The 26826-nt window shown below is 41.9% G+C and overlaps 1 pseudogene; it reads right to left on the reverse strand.

The window, feature by feature from the left end:
* Positions 1-2451: 2451 nt before the first annotated feature.
* LOC106589206 (meiosis-specific with OB domain-containing protein-like) lies at positions 2452-16777 on the reverse strand (annotated as a pseudogene).
* Between the last annotated feature and the right edge of the window lie 10049 nt (positions 16778-26826).

Below are 26826 nucleotides of genomic sequence, written 5' to 3' on the forward strand. Positions count from 1 at the left end.
AATACATCAAAACTATGAAATAACACATGGAATCATGTATTAACCAAAAAAGTGTTAAATCAAAAGGTATTTTATATTTGAGATTCTTCAAAGTAGCCACCCTTTGCCTTGACAGCTTTGCACAGTCTTGGCATTCCCTCAACCAGCTTCATGAGGTAGTCACCTGGAATACATTTCAATTAACAGGTGTGCCTTGTTAAAAGTTAATTTGTGGAACTTCTTTCCTTCTTAATGCGTTTGAGCCAATCAGTTGTGTTGTGACAAGGTAAGGGTGGTATACAGAAGATAGCCCTATTTGGTGAAGACCGAGTCCATATTATGGCAAGAACAGCTCAAATAAGCAAAGAAAAATGACAGTCCATCATTACTTTAAGACATGAAGGTCAGTCAATCCTGAAGATTAAGAACTTTAAAAGTTTCTTCAAGTGCAGTAGCAAAACCATCAAGCCCTCCGATGAAACTGTCTCTCATGAGGACCGACCCAGAGTTACCACTGCTGCAGAGGATATGTTCATTAGAGTTAACTGCACCTCAGATTGCAGCCCAAATAAATGCTTCAAAGAGTTCAAGTAACAGACACATATCAACATCAATTGTTCAGAGCAGACTGCGTGAATCAGGCCTTCGTGGTCAAATTGCTGCAAAGAAACCACTACTAAAGGACACCAATAATAAAGAAGAGACTTGCTTTGGCCAAGAAACACGAGCAATGGACATATTAGACCAGTGGAATTCTGTCCTTTGGTCTGATGAGTCCAAATGTGAGATTTTTGGTTCCAACCGCAGTGTCTTTGTGAGACGCAGAGTAGGTGAAGGGATGATCTCTGCATGTGTGGTTCCAACTGTGAAGCATGGAGGAGGAGGTGTGATGGTGTGGCGGTGCTTTGCTGGTGCCACTGTTAGTGATTTATTTAGAATTCAAGCCACCCTTAACCAGCATGGCTACCACAGCATTCTGCAGCGATACGCCATCCTGTCTGCTTTGCGCTTAGTGGGACTATCATTTGTTTTTCAACAGAACAATGACCCAACACACCTCCAGTTTGTGTAAGGGTTATTTGACCAAGAAGGAGAGTAATGGAGCGCTGCGTCAGATGACCTGGCCTCCACAATCACCCGACCTCAACCCAATTGAGATGATTTGGGAAGAGTTGGACCGCAGAGTGAAGGAAAAGCAGCCAAAAAGTGTTCAGCATATGTGGGAACTCCCTCAAGATGGTTGGAAAAGCATTCCAGGTGAAGCTGGTTGAGAGAATGCCAAGCGTGTGCAATCACAGCAAAGGGTGAGTGCTTTGAAAAATCTAAAATATATTTGGATTTGTTTAATCCTTTTTTGGTTACATGATTCCATATGTGTTATTTCATAGTTTTGATGTCTTCCCTATTATTCTACAATGTAGAAAATAGTACAAATAAAGAAAAATCCTTGAATGAGTACATGTGTCCAAACTTATTTCATAGTTTTGATGTCTTCTCTATTATTCTACAATGTAGAAAATAGGACAAATAAAGAAAAACCCTTGAATGAGTACGTGTGTCCAAAGTTTTTCACATGCAAATATCACTTTTTTAAAATAAAGGTTAAATATATATATATATTTTTAAATGCAGTAGTGCTCAAAGCATGCCATTCCATAAACAACAGAGTAGGGCTGGCTAATAAGTTCTTAGTTTTGGGGTTATGCTCAGGCAAAACAATTTGGCTCATCTATACTTCCATATTTCCAAGTCCTATTCTTGAAAATCAAGGGGTATAATATTTATTGGAATGACTGGAATTCTGATAGACTTTGGTTTTCAATGTAAATATATAATTTAATCATATTATTATATGTAGAAGAAAGCGATGGGTTGGAAGAAGCCTACATAACCAACCCATAAAGTAAAATGTAACATCCATATTGCCTGCTATATAAACTTTAACATTGATTTATCCTGCAATAGATGTGGTTCAATTGGTAACATACATTTTTGTCTTATTCTAATGCCTCTTAAGGGGAAAGTAATCTAAAAGTTACATTACTGAGTTTTGGTAATCGAAAAGTGTCGTTACTGATTACAATTTTGGACAGGTAACTAGTAACTGTAACAGATTACATTTAGAAAGTAACCTACCCAACCCTGCCTAGATGTACATATTACCTCAATTACCTCAACTACCTTGTACCCCTGAACATTTACTTGGTACTGACTCCTTGTATATAGCCTCATTATTTGAATTTTAATGTGTTACTATTTCCTATACATTTTTTAGCTAATTTCCTTAATTTTTTTTACTCTGCATTGTTGGGAAAGGATTCCTAAGTAAGCATTTCACAGTGAAGTCTACACCTATTGTATTCGGCGCATGTAACAAAATGTGATAATAAAATCATGATTGCAAAGTCTCAAATGTAGGATAATACTAATACAGTCATAGTTGTTACATACCATGCACATCTCCAGGCCTGTCATCCTCATCCAAAAGATTCAGAGACCTCTTTGGCATAGCTGAACAGAAGGCTGGCTTCCTTCATGTCTTATGTATCTCAAAACATAATCACATTAATTACAGTATTAGGTACTGTATTAAATGATTAATGTGAACATTAAAATATGCTCTTAGAAAAACAATTGTCTACTGTTTCTCAATGCAGAAAAGGCACATGTGTTGTAAACAGATATGATCAATCCAGATAAAGTGATATCCTTACCCAGGTTGACAGTGATTATGGCTATAGAATTGACTGTAGCTGTCATGCAGTTCCGGAAGCTGTCAAAACCAATCCTAGCATCTGAGATAAAGAGCACTTGAAGTACAGAGAAAAGTCTAATTCAGTCAATTACCTTTTAAACAAACACAAACTCTCACACATTTCCATTTAACAAGTAACAGAGAATAAGAGCCCACTGTATACCAAACTGTTTCTCTTGGTATCAGAGTCTAAACTAGCTGAATCGCCTCTCTGTCCCAGCTGTGTGATACAGAGGTTGTTATGGTTACTCAGGGGAGAGGATGGGGATATTGAAGAAGAGGTAAAGTGGTACATCTTAGTTCCTATCATACTAAGGGAAAGGATTTGACAGAATCATCAAAAGCTTCACTTCCAGCCTCTGCCCTTTGCGTCCATCGGCCGTGGTGAAATACTTTGGCTCTGCAATCTAGAGGGCAGAAATAGTGGTTTGGAAATGATTTACAACACTTCTCTTTTTCTTGCTGAAAGCTTTTAGTGTTTCTAATACATATGGTACTTATACTGCTGGACATGTGATGACAGGGCCTAGTTTATGGCTCTTACACAACCCTACCAGATAGTACCCCACTCAAGACCTACTTTACTCTATGTACTCTCAGTACTTACCGACCGAACGGCAGCAAGTATGTCAATGACATTCCCGTCCAGGCTCTGTCCGCTGGCCACGATGTCTCCCAGAGAGTAGAAGTCCCTTCACAGGCAGGTGGAGCAGAGGCAGCAGCCTGTTCGTTATTTCTATGTCAGAGCATATTAATAGCTGGGAGTGAGCTTCACTTACCAGCAACCTGTAGAAGCTGAGACAGAGAAATTGGTTTTGTTACTTATATTACTTTGAGCGTAGTAATGTTTAAAAATATAACTAACCACTTTACTACAGTACCTGGGAGTTGAGGGGCAGAATCTATCCTCTTTCTCAGGATCTTTGGTAGCAACTAAAGGATTTTCTATAATAACTTAAGGGGGATATAGTATAGATAAATTATTGTAATTATAAATATCTTAGAAATATCATAAAGACTGACACATTGTATTTGTACATTATCTATTATCTATCTTCATAGCGAGATAATTGAATTGAATGTATAATCTCACCACAGTCTCCTATGCTGAAAGTGTTAGACAGCCCATTGATGTATTTATTCATCATTGCCCCACGAGGAGAGATTCATGAAATAGTCTGGCGAGTCCTTGATTGTGAAGCCAAAAGTGAATGTTTCAAAACCAGTGGCGATTTTAGCATGTAAGTCTTGGTGGGGGGAAAGTGGAATGCATGCCAGCAAAGCCACTACATAACACTAAACAATACATTAATCCTGCCCTAACAAGCAAAAAGGCAGTAACTGCTCATTTGGTCAAAAATGTGTTTTTGTCATTTTTTGCTACATTAAATACATGCTTAATCATGTGGACAAGTATCCTGCCTCTATTGTATTGTGTTTTGGAGAAAATGGGGGTCATGTTAGCAGTAACAGCATAAAGCTACTGTGAAACCAAGGTTAACAAAATACATTTTTCTCAGTTCCACGCTATGAGCAGTTCCTGCCTTTTTGCTTGGTAGGACAGAATTGCACTATAACGGTGACAAACGGTGCCCAGAAAATGTTAGGGCCTACATAAAGCTGTCCCAACACCTTACTACTGCTACACCTGGCTATCAGCTGAGCCTTGTCCGGCAGAGAAACAGTTCATTCAGCCTCATTTACTGCCTTTAAAAAAAACATAGCTGATATGGCTGACTTGCTTAAACAAATGTGGTTTCTAATGACAATTGAGATGTATAAACTATGGCATAAGGGGACGACAAGCAGATAAGAGGCAATCCGTATTTTCGGTTAAGACATTAATGAGCGAGCTAGGACGGACGTAGTCAATATAACGATTTGTTTAGAACTTTTGAAATGTATAGCGTGTAACACCCTGATCTGTTTCACCTGTGCTTGTCTCCACCCCCTCCAGGTATCAACCATCTTCCCCATTATCCCCTGGGTATTTATACCTGTGTTTTCTGTCTGTCTGTGCCAGTTTGTCTTGAATGTTCCAAGTCAACCAGTGTGTTTTTCCCGTGCTCCTGCCTGTTCTATTCTCTTTTGCTAGTCATCCCGGTTTTGACCCTTGCCTGTTTTCTGTACTCTGTACCCGCCTGCCTGACCATTCTGCCTGCCCTGACCTCGAGCCTGCCTGCCACACTGTACCTCCTGTACTCTGAAGCGGTTTTGACCTTTGCCTGTCCACGACCATTCTCTTGCCTACCCCTTTAGGATATAATAAATATCAAAGACACAAACCATCTGTCTCCTGTGTCTGCATCTGGGTCTCGCCTTGTGCCCTTATAAGCGACAGAATTCAGAACATGGGTCGTTCTTACAGTGTTCTCCCTGTACACCAAGTCCTGTACACCATGTGCTACTAACATCTTACTACACAACATACACTTAGTATTACTTTCTTAGCTACAGTATACATATCTCCCTGGCATATTACATTATTTATGCAGCAGCATACAAGACACTTTTGGACTCACCTTGTTGTGCTGTGCTCACTTGAACAGGAAGGTGGCGTAGCGGTCCTGTGTGGCCAAATTTTGTCATCAAAGCCTGTCATTCTCTGGATTTATGGTGCTTTCAGAACAACTGGGAACTAGGGAAAAAAACAAGGTAGAATCATGATGACGTCAGTGATCTTCAGGTTGTAGCTCTAGAAAGAGGACGGATTTACATTCTGAGTTGGATGACTGTTCAAAACGTATTTTCCCAGTCGTAGCTTGTTTATTCCCGACTTCCCAGTTGTCTTGAACTCACTGAAGTAAAGTTTTGAGTTAACAGTTGTTATGAGCGCGGCACAAATCATGCTTCATTGACAGTGTGGCCAATGTTGAATGTTTATCATTTCAAACTTGGAAAAGAGCTCCTTAATCTCAGATTTGGGACCACACAGCCACTGTCACTGATTCCTTCCAAACCACTCACTGTTGAATTTGCGATTTCCAACTTGTTGTGTAATGTTTATGTCCAATGGTCGATGAGCACCGATACGTTTTATCTTTAATTTTTCTTCATTATTTATCTTCATATGACAAGGATTGAAAAGGATTTGCCAGTAGATTGTCGACTTGATTCATGATGATGACTGCGGGCTAAGATTTTGAAACTATGATTTTGACATGATCAGTCTAATTAAAGCTACTGTACATATAATGTGATTTGATGTAATTGTATCTGTGGCCAATGATCTTGAGCCTTCTTGGATGGGCACTTTTAATGTAACTCTATGACAGCACCAAAGGGCTAGAATGTTTTAGGTCTACCCTTAGACTTGGTGGTGACGTAGTGTCCCCATGAGTGACAGAACACAAAGCCAATCATGGCGCAACGCTTCGTATTTTCTGCTGGCTTGCCCCACCACCACAGAAAGCACTGAGCTAGGCTGAAACACCTGCATTTTGGAGCTGCCTTACTCAAGAAAACAAAAAATACAGCATGTTTGTATGCGGCTTTATTAACTCAAATTTAAAAAAAATTTTTTACATTGTTTGCAAATTGATATGTGACATGTATTAATGCCAAAATAACATGAAAAACAGGCAAGCCCCACAAAAATATATATATATACAGCCAGAAGAGGACTGGCCACCCCTCATGGCCTGGTTCCTCTCTAGGTTATATATATATATATATATATATATATATATATATATATATATATATATATATATATATATATATATATATATATTTATTTTTATTTTGTATTTTATATTTTAAATTTTTTTTATTTAAAAATGTTGGGCTTTGCCTCACCTGTCATGAATGACGGGTCGCCACTGGTCAAAACCAATACCTGAAATGTTGAGAAACGAGAGAGTTCAGAAACCTGCCAGAAGATGATACTAGTGAGCAAGTAATAAACTTGAGCACATTAGGCTACAGTGCAGGCATGCCTTGGAGAAAGTTTGGGGAGGACAGTCAAGAGGCCTCACTGCATTTGATACCAATCATGAATACTTGAAAATGTATATAGACTATTTGATCCCAGTATTCCCCAGTATTAAATTATGGGGTAAATATAATTAAATTGAATCCTCAACTTTTCCTGTCTGGATGGCTTTTGACATCAGTTTTTCCAATGATGACTCCAGCCACTCTCTGAAAAACACAATATATATTTCAACATTTTGTAGGCTTCAAACCTATTTAGCCAAATCAATACAACAGTCACGATTCAAAATTATTTATGTAGTCTTGACAGTTTATTTCACTTCATGGTATTGATTTTCTTATGACAATGAGTCCACACAACTTAGGCTACTGTATCAATTGTATCATATCACATACATTTTTTTATTTAACTAGGCAAGTCAGTTAAGAACAAATTCTTATTTACAATGACGGCCTAGGAACAGTGGGTTAACTGCCTTGGTCAGGGGAAGAACAACTGATTTTTACTTTGTCAGCTTGGGGATTCAATCTAGAAACCTTTCAGTTACTGGCCCAACGCTCTAACCACTAGGTTACCTGCCACCCGAAATGATGTATTGTGTTTTGATGTAAATCAGAAATGGCAACAAAGTACTGAGCTTGGCCGTTGTATGCCATTTAAAAAAAATGTATCCTATTCTAGGGTGGAGACGCTGCTGAAATAAGATTAATAGAAAACACACCTGTGTGATATCCAACCTGTGTGAGTTAGTAAATAATTACTGGCAAATGTGACATTATTGGCCTAGCTAGCTAACTGCTCTGGCAACTGCTTCCTTCCAGATTACCTACCACAACTCACCTTTGCAGGCTAAAAGCCAGGTAAGGCAAACATTTTCTTGAAGGTCAATGAACAAACTATGTCAAATAAACTGTACTCACTGTCAACTGCGTTTATTTTCAGCAAACTTAACATGTGTAAATATTTGTATGAACGTAACAAGATTCAACAACTGAGACATAAACTAAACAAGTTCCACAGACATGTGACTAACATAAATTGAATAATGTGTCCCTGAACAAAGGGGGGGTCAAAATCAAAAGTAACAGTCAGTATCTGGTGTGGCCACCAGCTGCATTAAGTACTGCAGTGCATCTCCTCCTCATGGACTGCACCAGATTTGCCAGTTCTTGCTGTGATGTTACCCAACTCTTCCACCATCTCAATGAGATTGAGATCCAGGCTCTTCCCTGTCCATGGCAGAACACTGACATTCCTGTCTTGCAGGAAATCACGCACAGAACGAGCAGTATGGCTGGTGGCATTGTCCTGCTGGAGGGTCATGTCAGGATGAGCCTGCAGGAAGGGTACCACATGAGGGAGGAGGATGTCTTCCCTGTAACGCACAGTGTTGAGATTGCCTGCAATGATAACAAGCTCAGTCCGATGATGCTGTGACACACCACCCCAGACCATGACGGACCATCCCCCTCCAAATCGATCCTGCTCCAGAGTACAAATCAAATCAAATTTATTTATATAGCCCTTCTTACATCAGCTGATATCACAAAGTGCTGTACAGAAACCCAGCCTAAAACCCCAAACAGCAAGCAATGCAGGTGTAGAAGCACGGTGGCTAGGAAAAACTCCCTAGAAAGGCCAAAACCTAGGAAGAAACCTAGAGAGGAACCAGGCTATGAGGAGTGGCCAGTCCTCTTCTGGCTGTGCCGGGTGGAGATTATAACAGCACATGGCCTAGATGTTCAAATGTTCATAAATGACCAGCATTGTCAAATAATAATAATCATAGTAGTTGTCGAGGGTGCAACAAGCACGTCCGGTGAACAGGTCAGGGTTCCATAGCTGCAGGCAGAACAGTTGGAACTGGAGCAGCAACACGGCCAGGTGAACTGGGGACAGCAAGGAGTCATCAAGCCAGGTAGTCCTGAGGCATGGTCCTAGGGCTCAGGTCCTCCGAGAGAGAGAAAGAAAGAGAGAAAGAAAAAGAGAGAATTAGAGAGAGCATATTTAAATTCACACAGGACACTGGAAAAGACAAGAGAAATACTCCAGATGTGACAGACTGACCCTAGCCCCCCGACACATAAACTACTGCAGCATAAATACTGGGGCTGAGACAGGAGGGGTCAGGAGACACTGTGGCCCCATCCGATGAAACCCCCGGACAGGGCCAAACAGGTAGGATATAACCCCACCCACTTTGCCAAAGCACAGCCTCCACACCACTGGAGGGATATCTCCAACCACCAACATACCATCCCGGGACAAGGCCGAGTATAGCCCACAAAGATCTCCGCCACGGCACAGCCCAAGGGGGGGCGCCAACCCAGACAGGAAGACCACGTCAGTGACTCAACCCACTCAAGTGACGCACCCCTCCCAGGGACGGCATGGAAGAACACCAGTAAGCCAGTGACTCAGCCCTCGTAATCGGGGTAGAGGCAGAGAATCCCAGTGGGAAGAGGGGAAACCGGCCAGGCAGAGACAGCAAGGGCGGTTCGTTGCTCCAGCTTTTCCGTTCACCTTCACACCCCTGGGCCAGACTACACTTAATCATAGGACCTACTGAAGAGATATGTCTTCAGTAAAGACTTAAAGGTTGAGACTGAGTCTGCGTCTCTCACATGGGTAGGCAGACTATTCCATAAAAATGGAGCTCTATAGGAGAAAGCCCTGCCTCCAGCTGTTTGCTTAGAAATTCTAGGAACAATTAGGAGGCCCGCGTCTTGTGACCGTAGCGTACGTGTAGGTATGTACGGCAGGACCAAATCGGAAAGATAGGTAGGAGCAAGCCCATGTAAAGCTTTGTAGGTTAGCAGTAAAACCTTGAAATCAGCCCTTGCCTTAACAGGAAGCCAGTGTAGGGAGGCTAGCACTGGAGTAATATGATAACATTTTTTGGTTCTAGTCAGGAGTCTAGCAGCCGTATTTAGCACTAACTGAAGTTTATTTAGTGCTTTATCCGGGTAGCTGGAAAGTAGAGCATTGCAGTAGTCCAACCTAGAAGTAACAAAGGCATGGATTAATTTTTCTGCGTCATTTTTGGACAGAAAGTTTCAGATTTTTGCAATGTTACGTAGATGGAAAAAAGCTGTCCTTGAAACAGTCTTGATATGTTCTTCAAAAGAGAGATCAGGGTCCAGAGTAACGCCGAGGTCCTTCACAGTTTAATTTGAGACGACTGTACAACCATCCAGATTAATTGTCAGATTCAACATCTCTTTGTTTCTTGGGACCTAGAACAAGCATCTCTGTTTTGGCCGAGTTTAAGAGTAGAAAGTTTGCAGCCATCCACTTCCTTATGTCTGAGACACAGGCTTCTAGCGAGGGCAATTTTGGGGCTTCACCATGTTTTATTGAAATGTACAGCTGTGTGTCATCCGCATAGCAGTGAAATTTAACATGTTTTCGAATGACATCCCCAAGAGGTAAAATATATAGTGAAAACAATAGTGGTCCTAAAACGGAACCTTGAGGAACACCGAAATTTACAGTTGATTTGTCAGAGGACAAACCATTCACAGAGACAAACTGATATCTTTCCGAGAGATAAGACCTAAACCAGGCCAGAACTTGTCCATGTAGACCAATTTGGGTTTCCCATCTCTCCAAAAGAATGTGGTGATCGATGGTATCAAAAGCAGCACTAAGATCTAGGAGCACGAGGACAGACACAGAACCTCGGTCTGACGTCATTAAAAGGTAATTTACCACCTTCACAAGTGCAGTCTCAGTGCTATGATGCCGTCTAAAACCAGACTGAAGTGTTTTGTGTACATTGTTTGTCTTCAGGAAGGCAGTGAGTTGCTGCGCAACAGCTTTTTCTAACATTTTTGAGAGGAATGGAAGATTCGATATAGGCCGATAGTTTTTTATAATTTCTGGGTCAAGATTTGGCTTTTTCAAGAGAGGCTTTATTACTGCCACTTTTACTGAGTTTGGTACACATCCGGTGGATAGAGAGCCGTTTATTATGCTCAACATAGGAGGGCCAAGCACAGAAAGCAGCTCTTTCAGGCCTCGGTGTAACGCTCATTCCTTAAACGATAAACGCGAATCCGACCATCACCCCTGGTGAGACAAAACCGCGCCTCGTCCGTGAAGAGCACTTTTTTCCAGTCCTGTCTGGTCCAGCGACGGTGGGTTTGTGCCCATAGGTGACGTTGTTGCCGGTGATGTCTGGTGAGGACTTGCCTTACAACAGTCCTACAAGCCCTCAGTCCAGCCTCTCTCAGCCTATTGCGGACACTCTGAGCACTGATGGAGGGATTGTGCATTCCTGGTGTAACTCGGGCAGTTGTTGTTGCCATCCTGTACCTGTCCCGCAGGTGTGATGTTCGGATGTACCGATCCTGTGCAGGTGTTGTTACACGTGGTCTGCCACTGCGAGGATGATCAGCTGTCTGCCCTGTCTCCCTGTAGCGAGGTCTTAGGCGTCTCACAGTACGGACATTGCAATTTATTGCCCTGGCCACATCTGCAGTCCTCATGCCTCCTTGCAGCATGAGCAGGGACCCTGGGCATCTTTCTTTTGGTGTTTTTCAGTCAGTAGAAAGGCTTCTTTAGTGTCCTAAGTTTTCATAACTGTGACCTTAATTGCCTACCGTCTGTAAGCTGTTAGTGTCTTAACGACCGTTCCACAGGTGCATGTTCATTAATTGTTTATGGTTCATTGAGCAAGCATGGGAAACAGTGTTTAAACCCTTCACAATGAAGATCTGTGAAGTTATTTGGATTTTTACGAATTATCTTTGAAAGACAGGATCCTGAAAAAGGGACAGTTCTTTTTTTGCTGAGTTTACAATATAAAAAAACAAGTACCCTTAGTATTTTTTCGGAAAGCCATTGAGATTACCTGCCCGCTCAAGCCATGTTGTTAACCCACCCACTGCACCCTTGTGGATGGATGATAGACTAACACATGGTACTCTATGGCTGATGCTATTGTCTCATCTGCATTGAGAGAGCGCATCGTTTAACTTTTTTGTTGTTGTGAAACTGGATTTATTCTGATTCTTTCAACCAAGGTATTCTTTTAGGCTTTTACATCATGTGCTTGTTCTTTGATTGTAAGGCTTGTATCAGGGATGGGAAACTTTGATGGAAATGGGGCCCACAACAAAACTGAGCTCATCATGCCACAGTGGCTAGTTTGTCTGTGTACCCATATCCAGTGGTGTAAAGTACTTTACTTTAAAGTACTACTGAAGTAGTTTTTTGGGGTATCTGTTCTTTACTTTACTATTTATATTTTTGACTACTTTTACATTTACTTCACTACATTCCTAAAGAAAATAATGTACTTTATACTCCATACATTTTCAATGACACCCAAAAGTACTAGTTACATTTTGAATGCTTAGCAGCATAGGAAAATGGTCCAATTCATGCACTTATCAACAGAAGATTCCTGGTCATCCCTACTGCCTCTGATCTGGCGGACTCATTAAACACCCATGCTTCGTTTGTAAATTATGTTTAAATGTTGGAGTATGCCCCTGGCTATCCGTAAATTTTTAAAACAAGAAAATGGTGCCGTCTGGTTTGCTTAATATAAGGAATTTGAAATGATTTCTACTTGTACTTTTTACTTTTGATACTAAAGTACATTTTAGCGATTACAGTTACTTTTGATACTAAAGTATATTGGAAACCAAATACTAAAGTAGTATTTTACTGGGCGACTTTCACTTTTACTTGAGTAATTTTCTATTAAGGTATCTTTACTTTTATTCAAGTATGACAATTGGATACATTTTCCATCACTGCCCACATCCATAACCACACATGCAGTCAGAGCCGGCCCTAGCCTTTTGAGCTAACACAATTTTGTTTAGTGGGGCCCCGCACCATACGAGCAAAACAATTTAGCGGCGCTTCTCTTGACAGCGGAGATTATAATATATTTTTTTCATGCAATTCTACACATTTTGCCATGGTCGTAGAGAAAATGTTACAGTTGTAAAGCAAGTTTGCTGCAATTCTACACAATTTATCATGGGGCACAGAGAAGATTTAGCCATTTTATAACACATTTCATGCAATTCTACTCATTTTGCCATATGATGGAGAGAAACACTTGCAGTTTTACAGCTAATTTCCTGCAATTCTACACAGTTTTGCATAGAGTGGGAAGAAATGTTAGCATTTTTTAATATGATATCTGAGTATTAGTGACTAACAAAATCATTTGGAGCCCCCCAGATGGTAATTTGACAATGATTACTACGTTTTGGATAGCTGGCTATAATTTACTAATCTAAATGTTTTTGCTGACATGGGTGAGTGACTGTCAATGACTGACATAGCAATAAAAAAATACTGATGCACAAGCAAATTTAGAAATTTTGCCCATCCCTGACTTATGTGATAAAACTGTTCTTTGGACACAACTTCCTCTCAGTAATGTTCTTCTCCACCGCCCACTTTTCTTGGCATTCATTTAAAAAATAGATAAACATTTATCAGCAGCATCCAAGGACTTCTCACTCCTTATTGATAGGATTTATGACTTGTGGTTGAGGATGAATAAATTCCCTTGGCTACAGACCTAGGCCTTGACATGGAGAATGGGTCTACTGCAGTAGCCTGCTACGTCAATCCAGACCCTTTTGAGACATGACCTTACTGAACTGTCATGATGTAAACCAGCCGGTTTCCACATGTAGACTTTAGGCTACCTCAGTAGTAAGTACAGTGTACGTTGTAATAGCCAGACATTACATTACACTATCATAGAGGAGGCCCATGATGTCCTAGAGCAGTTTATAGCCAGAGCATTAAAAGAGGCTACGAGATGAGCTCTATCTTTGTTATGAGGTAAATACATCTCAATCACTGACCTGTGTTTTGCAAGCAGCCCAATCCTTATAGACTATGGGCAAACCAAATATGTGAAGGCTCTGCCTCTCCACCTTTGACTCACTCAGTTTGAGATTTTATTCTAAATGTTATACTGTAGATCTAGCCACAGTAAGATTCTGGCTAGAATTAAGCTTTAACTTTCAGATACAACAATGTTTAATAAACCTTCCAAAGAACGGTCATGCAGAGCAGGCAGCTGTACAAACACAAAACCTACACGAACAATTACGAAACTGGCGATGATGCACAGGTGCGATCTACACTTGGAATATCAACGTCTGGCACGGCCTGGCTCTTCTGTTCCGTAGCATTGACATTTGAGATGTTTTCATTACAAAGAGAGGATAACAGCAGTGCCACAGGCTACGGTATTGTCCCTATTTTGAGACCGAAGATGATCGTACTTGCCTCTCAGTCGTTGGTGTCTGTATTTGATGAGACAGCTATGACAGCTCCTCCCTTCACCAAATGCTGGGAGCTGCTTTGATACACTAACCTGGAGCTGGAACACAATACAGTGTGTTTCACAGCTGAATGGATAACAAAAGGTGTAATTGGAAACCACATTGTTTGTCGTCAGTCAAGTTCCTTACTGTAATCCTTTTCGCTGTGTGTTGTGTTTTTGGATCAGATACTGACTGGTGGTGATTTTCATATGCCGAACCATGTTTTCTGTTTTTAGTTCACGTCATATTTGAAATCGGGATGTCATGCAAGATACAGTGCATTCGGAAAGTATTCAGACCCCTTCCCTTTTTCCATTTTTTTTTTATGTTACAGCCTTATCATTAAATGGATAAACAAAAATGCCTCATCAATCTACACCCAATACCCCATAATGACAAAGACAAAACAGGTTTTTGCAAATTTATAAAAAACAAGCAGAAATACCTTATTTACATAAGTATTCGGACCCTCTGCTGTGAGATTCAAAATTGAGCTCAGGTGCATCCTGTTTCCATTGATCATCCTTGAGATGTTTATACATCTTGATTGGAGTCCACCTGTGGTAAATTCAATTGATTGGACATGATTTGGAAAGGCAAACACCTGTCTATATAAGGTCCTACAGTTGACAGAGCATGTCAGAGCAAAAACCAAACCATGAGGTCGAAGGAATTGTCCAAGAGCTCCGAGACAGGATTGTGTCGAGGCACAGATCTGGGGAAGGGTACAAAAAAATGTCTGCTGCATTGAAGGTCCCCAAGAACACAGTGTCCTCCATCATTCTTAAATGGAAGAAGTTTGAAACCACCAAGACTCTTCTTGAGCTGGCCGTCCGGCCAAACTGAGCAATCGGGGGAGAAGGGCCTTAGTCAGGAAGGTGACCAAGAACCCAATGGTCACTCTGACAGAGCTCCAGACTTTCTCTTTGGAGATGGGAGACACTTCCAGAAGGACAACCATCTCTGCAGCACTCCACCAATCAGACCTTTATGGTAGAGTGGCCAGACCGAAGCCACTCCTCAGTAAAAGGCACATGACAGCCCGCTAGGCACCTAAAGGATGCTCAGACCATGAGAAACAAGATTCTCTGGTCTGATGAAACCCACATTGAACTCTTTGACCTGAATGCCAAGCGTCAGATCTGGAGGATACCAGGCACAATCCCTACGGGGAAGCATAGTGGTGGCAGCATCATGATATGGGGATATTTTTCAGCGGCAGGGACTGGGAGACTAGTCATGATCGAGGGAAAGATGAATGGAGCAAAGTACAGAGAGATCCTTGATGAAAAGACTGCTCCAGAGCACTCAAGACCTCAGATTGGAGTGAAGTTTCACTTTCCAACAGGGACAACCCTAAGCACGCAGCCAATTTAACCGGTGTGAAATGGCTAGCTAGTTAGTGGGGTGCGCGCTAATAGCGTTTCAATCGGTGATGTCACTCACTCGAGACCTTGAAGCAGTTGTTTCCCTTGCTCTGCAAGGGCCACGGCTTTTATGGAGCGATAGGTAACGATGCTTCGAGGATGTCAGTTGTTGATGTGTGCAGAGGGTCCCTGGTTCGAGCCCAGGTAGGGGCGAGGAGAGGGACGGAAACAAAACTGTTACACCAAGACAATGCAGGAGTGGCTTCGGGACAAGTCTCTGTTTGTCTTTGAGTGGCCCAGCCAGAGCCCGGACTTGAACCCGATCGAACATCTCTGGAGAGAAAATAGCTGTGCAGCGACTCTCCCCATCCAGCCTGACAGAGCTTGAGAGGATCTGCTGAGAAGAATGGGTGAAACTCCCCAAATACAGGTGTGCCAAACTTGTAGCATCATACCCAAGAAGACTCAAGACTGTAATCGCTGCCAACGGTGCTTCAAGAAAGTACTGAGTAAAAATGTGCAATCATTTCAAAAAACCTGTTTTACTTTGTCATTATGGAGTATTGTGTGTAGATTGATGATTGAAAAAAAAAACGATTTAATCCATTTTAGAATAAGGCTGTAATGTACCAATATGTGGAAAAAGTAAAGGAGTATGAATACTTTCCAAATGCACTGTATACATAGGCTACTTAAGAGCCGTACGTTATAAATGGCTACAATGTATGCTAAAACACCTGTATGTTGTTATATGACAATATGCTATATTATATATCAAATATAGTTTATTTGACAGCTTTGAAGTTATGTTGATAGTGGCAGTGATCAACATTATAATTCCATGCAAAGGCATGTAGGCCGACATTCGAGAGTCATTTAGGTATTCAGTTATCATATTACAAATTAAAACTTCATTAGGCCTTTCCTAACAGGGTTTGTGATTCCATTGACTGCACCGAATACTAAATTACACAAAAATAAGTATGTTAAATCTACATGTATGCTAATGTACTATTATTTTGTATTCAACATAATGGGGAATCAACGTTTACTAGACTAGGCCCTATACACTTTAATTCATCATTTGTATGAATTTAGAAATCACATTTATCACCTATTGGATGCTTTGGAATGCCACTTGTGACATTGCTTACATGTCTCATTCTGAGTCGAGCAGGAAATACACAGGCTTTCAAACAGAGGCACTGATGGAATGCTCTGTGATTGGCTGGCCCCTCGTCTGAGGGTCGTCTGAGGGTCGTTTCCATAAGTCCTCACCAAGGAGGACTGGAGTGGTCTGCTGGCCCCTGACCATTGACCGTTCACCATCCTGAACTATTAATCAAACCAGTTAACCTACTTCAGTGGCCTAGAGGGCAGCCATGTTGCACCTGACCTGTGACTCTGACCAGCCCAGAGCCAGGTCCATGTTGTCCACTGGGACTAAAGCAGTTTCTATGGTAAGGCTATTGTCAGAGTTGTCCTCACTCAACCCTCCAGTGAAAGCATTTTATAGTAGGCATAATCGGATGATTTCTGATGATTTCATTGAACACTTGTCCAATGTAGTTTTTATCTTGGTTATATGAGTAATACCGTTATCTGTCACTCCATATTCCCAAACAGGGGGAGAGAAGCAAAGTTGTGGTACAGTCATGTGCCATTTGGAAACTGGAGGGAGAGCTAGACCACTTAACATTTCCAGGGGTTAGGTTACAGGTGGAACAAAGAGTTAGAATCCACAGACTAACAATGGAACTATTGTCAAGAGTCAAATCAGTGGTGCAAAATGGTAATACAATGACCACTACATCGATGCTGTAGAGTTAAAATCAAACCAGAAAATATAGCATTTTACAAGCACTGGCCAAGGAACATGGTGGTGCGTGAATGGGTGTGTGTTTCTAAAGTGGAAAAAGTCTAAAGTACAATAGAGGTACTCTATGTATACTTCTCTGGAATATTCCTAACACCTGTGCAACTGCTTTTCTTTAAGCCTACACTATAGTATGTAGCCATTTGGGCCTACACTACAGTATGTAGCCATTTGGGCCTACAGTATAGTATGTAGCCATTTAGGCCTACAGTATAGTATGTAGCCATTTAGGTCTACAGTATAGTATGCAGCCATTTAGGCCTACAGTATAGTATGTAGCCATTTGGGCCACCAGTATAGTATGTATCCATTTGGGCCTACAGTATAGTATGTAGCCATTTGGGCCTACAGTATAGTATGTAGCCATTTGGGCCTACAGTATAGTATGTAGCCATTTGGGCCTAATCCAGCTGAGAGCTTTATTAGAACAATGCTCCCTGTCTGTTGTCTATCAGGTTCAATAGACCTGGTATTATTTTGGAGGAGGCCTTATTAATAATGTTAATAAGGTGCTGAAGGAAACCAGTGCGGAGGTAGAGAGCAGTGACATTACACTGCATGATGTCAGCAATCAGCACATCCATGCTGAGACATTAGCTGGTCTACTTTTAGTGAGTGTGCTTGTGTATGCTTGCATTATGCATTAGTTTATACCTGTATAAACTGCTTTCACCTCACTCAATACTCACTTTTTGTCCACTCGAAATAAAACTCCAGCTTGTAATGCAGTGACTGCCTCTCAGTATGACGTTACCTAGAGAGATTTCTCTTCTGTTTTCATCTTTACTGTGGAAAGACCCAGTGCAGTATTTCACCAGCATCAAAGGTCCAGCCCGTCTCTGTCTGAGATGCATTCAGTCAGAACAGATCATGTTTAGGTTTGTTCTCCTCCGAATCGGCCTTGACAGACAGAACTATCTCACTTTGAGTTTGACCCCAGAGTTCTTCCTTTTCTAAAAAAAACAAGCCTTTGAAGTGCCAAATAAGAAGGAACACACATTTGTTCAATTATATTTGTGAAAACATTTTAAACAGAAGCTTTCATTTCTCTCTGCTGCATGTGCTCCGCTGAACAATGAGTCCATTTAGTTCTCCAACACAAAAAGGGGGGAATGAAGTGGGACATGGTGAGTTCAGTTTCATGGTGAGTTAGGCTCTTACAATAATGTCATTCAATAACAGGATGTGGAATTATTACACTGTTTATGAGCTGGTTCGATATGCTAGCTTAAGTATGTAACATGTTTGAAAATAAGATTTTTTTACATGAATCACCAATTATATTTGTGCTATTGTGCATTAAGTTGCATAAGCGAAATCATGTGTAAGCCACTCTAAACTGAGGCAAGATGCAAGTGAGGTGGTGCCTGGACCCAGACATTGTGTTGACGCTCACAAAGGGTTAAATACATAATGATATGAAGGTCCCTTAACCTATTGATATTCAGTATTTCTAGCATAATCTGTCATTCACCCGAGCGACGCTATGGAGGGTTTTTCTCAGCATTTACTATAGATCTCTGCTGCCTGTCACCCGCAGCAGAAGATGTACTCCTCAGGGGTTGGTTAGGGGAGTCATTCAGTTTCACTGTTGATGTATCACACCAGCCCAAAACACCATGAATCTCCCAAGGACATCACAGCCTCTGTGTGCTATCTTTAGTCCAGGTTATCCATCCAGGTCTCAAGTCGTTTATTGAAGGTGGACGGTATCGGATTCTGTGGTACACTGGAAATAATGCTGAGAGAGGATCTGTGAATCTGTTATTGGTAAGGTTGTGAAAATGATATGGTAAAATATGGAATCCTGTAGTAGCATCGATATGTCTCTCCTCCAAGAACTAAATGTCTCACTAATTTGCCCTTTTCAATGACACATTGGCTTCTTTCAAATCCAACTGTGCTATTAGACCGAAAGGGTCGGTCTCAGCCGTCTCTTTCAGTTAATCTCATGCTGGATGGTATGCTGGTACTGGTCGTTATGTCACATATGGTAGCAATCACATTCTGTTATAGGCAACCCTTCATGAAGCATTAATAACAGTGTGGCTTGGTTTTTAATAAAAAAGCGTGGACCGAGTTATGGACTTATCCCATTGAAGTAGAGCACAAGTGTGGCCACAAGCCATTCCAGGGATTGGAGAGATGACAGAGTGCAGGAATTTGACTGGTGGAAGAGCAAGGCTTCCCAGTAATTACTGAGCAGGCCCTTGGGATTCGTACAGTGGTTGGGGGGAGAACACACAGCAAGTCTATAGACATCACAGACACAGAACTGACAGCGAGTCTACAGACGTCACAAACCCTACTACTGCAGCAACACACAGCAAATCTACAGACGTCAGAGACACTGAACACACAGCTAGTCTACAGACGTCAGAGACACTGAACACACAGCTAGTCTAAAGACACCACAAACCCTAGACAGGCTCCTCAGAATATAACCGGCTCCTCAGAATATAACCGGCTCCTCAGAATATAACCGGTTCCTCAGAATATAACCGGCTCCTCAGAATATAACACCTCCTCAGAATATAACACCTCCTCAGAATATAACAGGCTCCTCAGAATATAACAGGCTCCTCAGAATATAACAGCTCCTCAGAATATAACAGCTTCTCAGAATATAACAGGCTCCTCAGAATATAACCGGCTCCTCAGAATATAACAGCTCCTCAGAATATAACAGGTTCCTCAGAATATAACAGCTCCTCAGAATATAACAGCTCCTCAGAATATAACAGGTTCCTCAGAATATAACAGGCTCCTCAGAATATAACAGGCTCCTCAGAATATAACAGGCTCCTCAGAATATGTAAAGATAGTGTCGAATCAAAATGTATACTATTGGTCGCGTCCACAGATTAAGCAGATGTTATTGCAGGTGCAGGGAAATGCTTATGTTTCTAGCTCCAACAGTGCAGTAATATCAAGCAATACAATATCCAAAAAGAAAACCCACCCACAAAAAACAAGAAATTAAGAAATATCAGTGTAAGCGCTAAGCGGTGACCGTCTTTGTGGGTGGGCAGAGAAGACCTCACCCCTGTCCCTAGAGCGAGTGACATCTCTGTCTTTCAATCAGCCCCTACACACACATACCACCCCTACTGTACTCACTGTGCCAGTGAAAGTGAGGTTTCTAGTGGGTTGGCAGAGAAGCAATCACGGCTGCCCCTAGAGGGAGCGACATCTCTGTCCTTAAATCAGCATCCATTCTGTGAGGTGACAGGTTAGATGTACAGCACAATAAGTTGGGGCCCTGGCTCCGCTATCCCTCATAGACTGTCTGCGTCATGTTATATTTGGTCCCTAAATGTAGTATTTATGTCTTGCTGAGTGTCACATCATATTTGGTTAACAAATTGGCTTTCATGCCACCCTGGCTGTATGGATCCTTGATGCCAGTATGTTATTGCTTTAGACAACTTCTCGTTTCCTAACCAAATAAGGCAAAAATATGTTGCTCATTTTGTTGTCACGTTATTAGATGTCATGTTTTTACATGTAATAACGTATCACCAGGCGTGTAGTCATAATAACGTATCACCAGGCGTGTAGTCATAATAACGTATCACCAGGCGTGTAGTCATAATAACATATCACCAGGCGTGCAGTCATAATAACGTATCACCAGGCGTGTAGTCATAATAACGTATCACCAGGCGTGTAGTCATAATAACGTATCACCAGGCGTGTAGTCATAATAACATATCACCAGGCGTGCAGTCATAATAACGTATCACCAGGCGTGTAGTCATAATAACGTATCACCAGGCGTGTAGTCATAATAACGTATCACCAGGCGTGTAGTCATAATAACGTATCACCAGGTGTGTAGTCATAATAATGTATCACCAGGCGTGTAGTCATAATAACGTATCACCAGGCGTGTAGTCATAATAACGTATCACCAGGTGTGTAGTCATAATAACGTATCACCAGGCGTGTAGTCATAATAACGTATAACCAGGCGTGTAGTCATAATAACGTATCACCAGGCGTGTAGTCATAATAACGTATCACCAGGCGTGTAGTCATAATAACGAATCACCAGGCGTGTAGTCATAATAACGTATCACCAGGCGTGTAGTCATAATAACGTATCACCAGGCGTGTAGTCATAATAACGTATCACCAGGCGTGTAGTCATAATAACGTATCACCAGGCGTGTAGTCATAATAACGTATCACCAGGCGTGTAGTCATAATAACGTATCACCAGGCGTGTAGTCATAATAACGTATCACCAGGCGTGTAGTCATAATAACGTATCACCAGGCGTGTAGTCATAATAACGTATCACCAGGCGTGTAGTCATAATAACGTATCACCAGGCGTGTAGTCATAATAACATATCACCAGGCGTGCAGTCATAATAACGTATCACCAGGCGTGTAGTCATAATAACGTATCACCAGGCGTGTAGTCATAATAACGTATCACCAGGCGTGTAGTCATAATAACGTATCACCAGGTGTGTAGTCATAATAATGTATCACCAGGCGTGTAGTCATAATAACGTATCACCAGGCGTGTAGTCATAATAACGTATCACCAGGCGTGTAGTCATAATAACGTATCACCAGGCGTGTAGTCATAATAACGTATAACCAGGCGTGTAGTCATAATAACGTATCACCAGGCGTGTAGTCATAATAACGTATCACCAGGCGTGTAGTCATAATAACGAATCACCAGGCGTGTAGTCATAATAACGTATCACCAGGCGTGTAGTCATAATAACGTATCACCAGGCGTGTAGTCATAATAACGTATCACCAGGCGTGTAGTCATAATCCACGTGTAGTCATAATAACGTATCACCAGGCGTGTAGTCATAATAACGTATCACCAGGCGTGTAGTCATAATAACGTATCACCAGGCGTGTAGTCATAATAACGTATCACTAGGCGTGTAGTCATAATAACGTATCACCAGGCGTGTAGTCATAATAACGTATCACCAGGCGTGTAGTCATAATAACGTATCACCAGGCGTGTAGTCATAATAATGTATCACCAGGCGTGTAAACATAATAACGTATCACCAGGCGTGTAGTCATAATAACGTATCACCAGGCGTGTAGTCATAATAACGTATCACCAGGCGTGTAGTCATAATAACGTATCACCAGGCGTGTAGTCACGGTTAAATCTATTGAAGTGAAGGACTAGAGTGAATCTACTGTGAATTACTTACTGTGACGCTTGTCTTCCATTACACTGTAATGGCGGCATTTTGCACTTCTGATGAGCTATCCCATTACTCAGATGGGGCTGTGGCTACTGTTCAATCAACTGGTTTGTCTTGAGTAAGAGCAAATGCACTGCTCTTATTAACAGCACACTCTCTGTCTCATTGATTTCCATTAGTCTGAACGCACCAATACGTCAGCTTGATCAACTCATGCAAGATGAAACAGAGTATGCAGTGGTTAGAAATACATGGGAATGTCAGCCTGTGTGAAGATACATTTATATTGTTAGAATACGCATTAAGATAAACACACACACACACACACACACACACACACACACACACACACACACACACACACACACACACACACACACACAGAGAGAGACCAACCCTTCTCCATATCCCCTTACCATCGGGAGCCCATCAATATCATATTACCTGTTCTTTTAGTTGTGTATTGATCCCAGCAGGCCCTGAGCCTGGCCATGTGTGGATTAGGACATGCTCTATTACCTGTACCTGACTGTCAGATAGTGGCCTGCACACTGGACAGCATTATGGTCATCAGGCTGCTAGCTGCTGATCGATCGCTGGGAGTGTGAAAGGTCTCTGATTGCAGTGTGTCTCGTCTCCATGGTATAGATGGTTACCTATTGTCTCTGGAGGAATTCTCTAAAACCCCTTGGCACTAGTCAGTGTGTTACAGTGGACTGATGTAGTTTTAAGATACTCCATAGTCAGGGTTCTCGGTAGCTAGCTTATATGCACATTGCAAATGCGGGCATAGCGTAATGCCAGAGCTTGATGCCAGTTTAAATAGTCTGTTTACAATTTTGTGTGGTGAAAGGATGTCATTGCAATTGTCTGTCTTTGGACATCTGGAGTGACAGTTAAAATATTGGGCAATTAGTATTCATATATTCAGTTTTTTGTCTATGTCAATTTGGTTTTTCTCATCCCTCAAATCACAGAATGTCAGAGTGATCTATTGTCTTTAGGGAACATTTGGCCTAAGGATGACTTTATTTCCAAAGTATGACAATGGCAGACAGAATGGGAGACAGAAAGACATGAATAATAAATAATTGTACCCTTCGTTCTCTTGTCATTTTCTTGACATCACAAACTGTTTAATGGTGAAGCCAATTGTTTCTGATCCTGATGGTTGTTGATGATGTCTATGAACATTATCATTAGGCGTGTGTGTGTGTGTGTGTGTGTGTGTGTGTGTGTGTGTGTGTGTGTGTGTGTGTGTGTGTGTGTGTGTGTGTGTGTGTGTGTGTGTGTGTGTGTGTGTGTGTGTGTGTGTGTGTGTGTCTGTCTGTATTTGACAGTGTGGGGTACAAATCTATGAAGTCTACTTTCCTCAATCCAGTGTCCCCTTCTCCAGAGATGATGATACACACACACACACACACACACACACACACACACACACACACACACACACACACACACACACACACACACACACACACACACACACGCAGGCAGGCAGGCAGCAAATCCACTGCTCCAAGGCCATATGTGACACGGGTCTTATTGAATATCGTCATAAATCTCTGACCCCCAATCAGCCTTTCACACAAGCACTTTAATATTAAATAATGAGAGTTGGGGAGGTGTTCTCTGATATAGTTCAGACCCTGGGGGCTAGAGGACTTTTTCTTGACCTAGAGATGTGGTAATGAACCGAAGCCAAGGAATGCCCACAGGAAGTGGACATTGTCTCAGATTTGGTCACTAATTGCTTGAGAAAATACTTATTCAATGTGAGCAGAATGTCACCATTTTGTATGGGCCTGCCCATTTTGTCTGGTGATCTGTGAGGATAAATATTTAATATCTAAAAAAACAACATGATAAAATAACAAACACAGGAGAGGTCATTTTGAATGAATCATCTTTGACTTCTACACCATCTAGTGAATCTAGTAAATTGAAAACACTTATGTTTATACAACTGGCACCGAAGTGACCTCACTGTGTTGTGAATGAGTTTAAACATGCCCCTATGTCAGGTCTCCAGTGTTCTGCTTCATCCACTGAATGACCTTGGGGCTCCCTCTCTCCTTTCCTCCTCTCTCCTCACTTAGATGGAAATGAAGTGGCTGAAAGCTGATCGGGCACCATGTCTCCCTCCTCAGAGAGAACAATAGAGAGGCCATCCCATCCCGACCATAGAACGTTAGTCTGAGGCATCACCTTCCATCCACCAGACCAGAGGAGATCTGACTCCCTCTCCAAGGAACATTGAACATCTGTTAAGTGGGATTGGATCTAATTTACTTTTTGGAGGGTGACCAGTTTTGAAAGGGGTGAGGGAAGGGGGGTGAGGGAGTCCCTTGTTCCCTCTGAGCAGTGTAGGGGGTTTGTAGTGGGCAGAGTACAGGACAGGTGGTGAGCGTAGGCTTTGGAAACATCCATATAATCACAGGCTGAACACAGAGATGGAGGATAGTAATAATAGGTACTATAGGGAAGTGAAGCCACTCAACCATTCTATTGAACAGACATTGTCCTCGTAGCTTACACAAGCACACACACACACGCACGCACGCACGCACGCACGCACGCACGCACACACACACACACACACACACACACACACACACACACACACACACACACACACACACACACACACACACACACACACACACAAGGAAATCTGTCTCTGGGCATTAGTTTTGCTATAGTTTCAGATGGAGAGGGCAGGGATCTTCAAAATGCACTGAAGAGGTCAGAGGTCACTCATGAATATCCACTCAGGGGTAAGCTTCATTTACTATCAATGACTCTCCCTGAGGGCGAGCTGGCTGCTGCATTCTCTCTCTCCCCTTTCCTCTCTCTCTCTCTCTCTCTCTCTCTCTCTCTCCCTGCTTCATCTCATGAAGGTTTGAATCAGCTTTTATCATGAATTAACTCAGATCCTCCTCTTGTCTGATGATCTGTTGATCCCTGTGCTGATATTTCTCCATAGCTCTTACTTGCTCTTTTTCATGTCTTTGATTCCTCTTTTAACGGCCAGTGAAGTAACCAGGCAGGCTGATATCATGGTCATGACACCCCAATGTCCACTGCTCAACATATGGACAAATCAATGAGAGGCCTTTTCATTAGACAAGCTGTCATCGGGGAGCCCCTTCAATAACAGCGGAAATGGCAACGGCAGTGCAGGACTCAGTTGTTTCTTTCTTGGTTGATTTATAATCACAGCAGATGTTTGACTGACTTTCTTCTTTTGATCAGCTAATTATAAAGGAAACACGGGTGCTAAATAATCTTCTGGTGCATGGAGGAATGTGATCTTAAGTTTCCACCAGCCTTAATGTCGTAATTATAGACTGAAGTCTTCAATAGAGAGAAGGAACCCTCATATTAAACATATCATCAGAGAGACATATTTGTTTGACATCTGCTCAGACTGCCATGTTCTTGCATCTGGAAGGGTACACGTGTTGAGGCCAGTTTTGATCTAGCCTACTTGTTTGGGTGCTCTGAATGTGGCTCTTCTTGTCCATAGCACATTTTACCTGTGTCTTAAAACACTTTACATGTTGTCCATAACTAACCATAAACACCTCCAATAGAGATAGAATACCTGACATGTTTATAATGTGGTACGTGTTTAGGATGGAGAGGATGTCGGACATATCCATTATAGTACAGGTATGTCTGACGGGGACTACCCATGACACTGCACAGCTGTTAAAGAGCAACAGTTGACTCAGAAACACTGTACATCTAATTAGCACGGTCCTTTGAATTATGTTTAGTTGACCTCACGTCCTGCATTCTATTTATTTCTGCTACATGTATGTTCCTGTAGCACGTGTAGAAAACTGTGAAAGAGTACCAGAATGCTTTACAGTAATGTTCAACAGTCTACAAAAAAAAATATCACATTCAGCCATAATATATTAGAAAAATACATTTCCCTCCAATTTCTCCCCCTCAATATTTCAGACAGTTAATCAGACTGCCTAGTCCAGAACATTCTCAACATATTTGTCACTTTCTCCCTGTCTCTCTGAGAATAGCCTGGCCTGTAGAGGGTATATGGGTCAGAGAGGTGACTTGGTGGTGGAATGCTCTCTCCCCATGAACTACAGGCTCCAGGGTCACCAGGGCCAGATCAGACTCCCACAGAGAGGGCTCTATCCTGGACCAGGAGAGACCGAGGAGTGGGCAGTTGCTCTAGTCAGTTGAGGGGTGAAGAGTGAAGACTGTGTATGGCAACTCAATCAGGGAAAATAATAGATTTGACCTACAGTATGTGGACAATGATATGTGCCCCTATATTGAAGCATGCTGGACTTACAGGCTGCTATAGATGGTGAATACTGTTATTGGGATGAGTTTAACATGAATTTCCATGACTGAACAAACCCAAAAC

This window comes from Salmo salar, chromosome ssa28 (genome assembly GCF_905237065.1).
Source record: "Salmo salar chromosome ssa28, Ssal_v3.1, whole genome shotgun sequence".
In the NCBI taxonomy this organism is placed as follows: domain Eukaryota; kingdom Metazoa; phylum Chordata; class Actinopteri; order Salmoniformes; family Salmonidae; genus Salmo; species Salmo salar.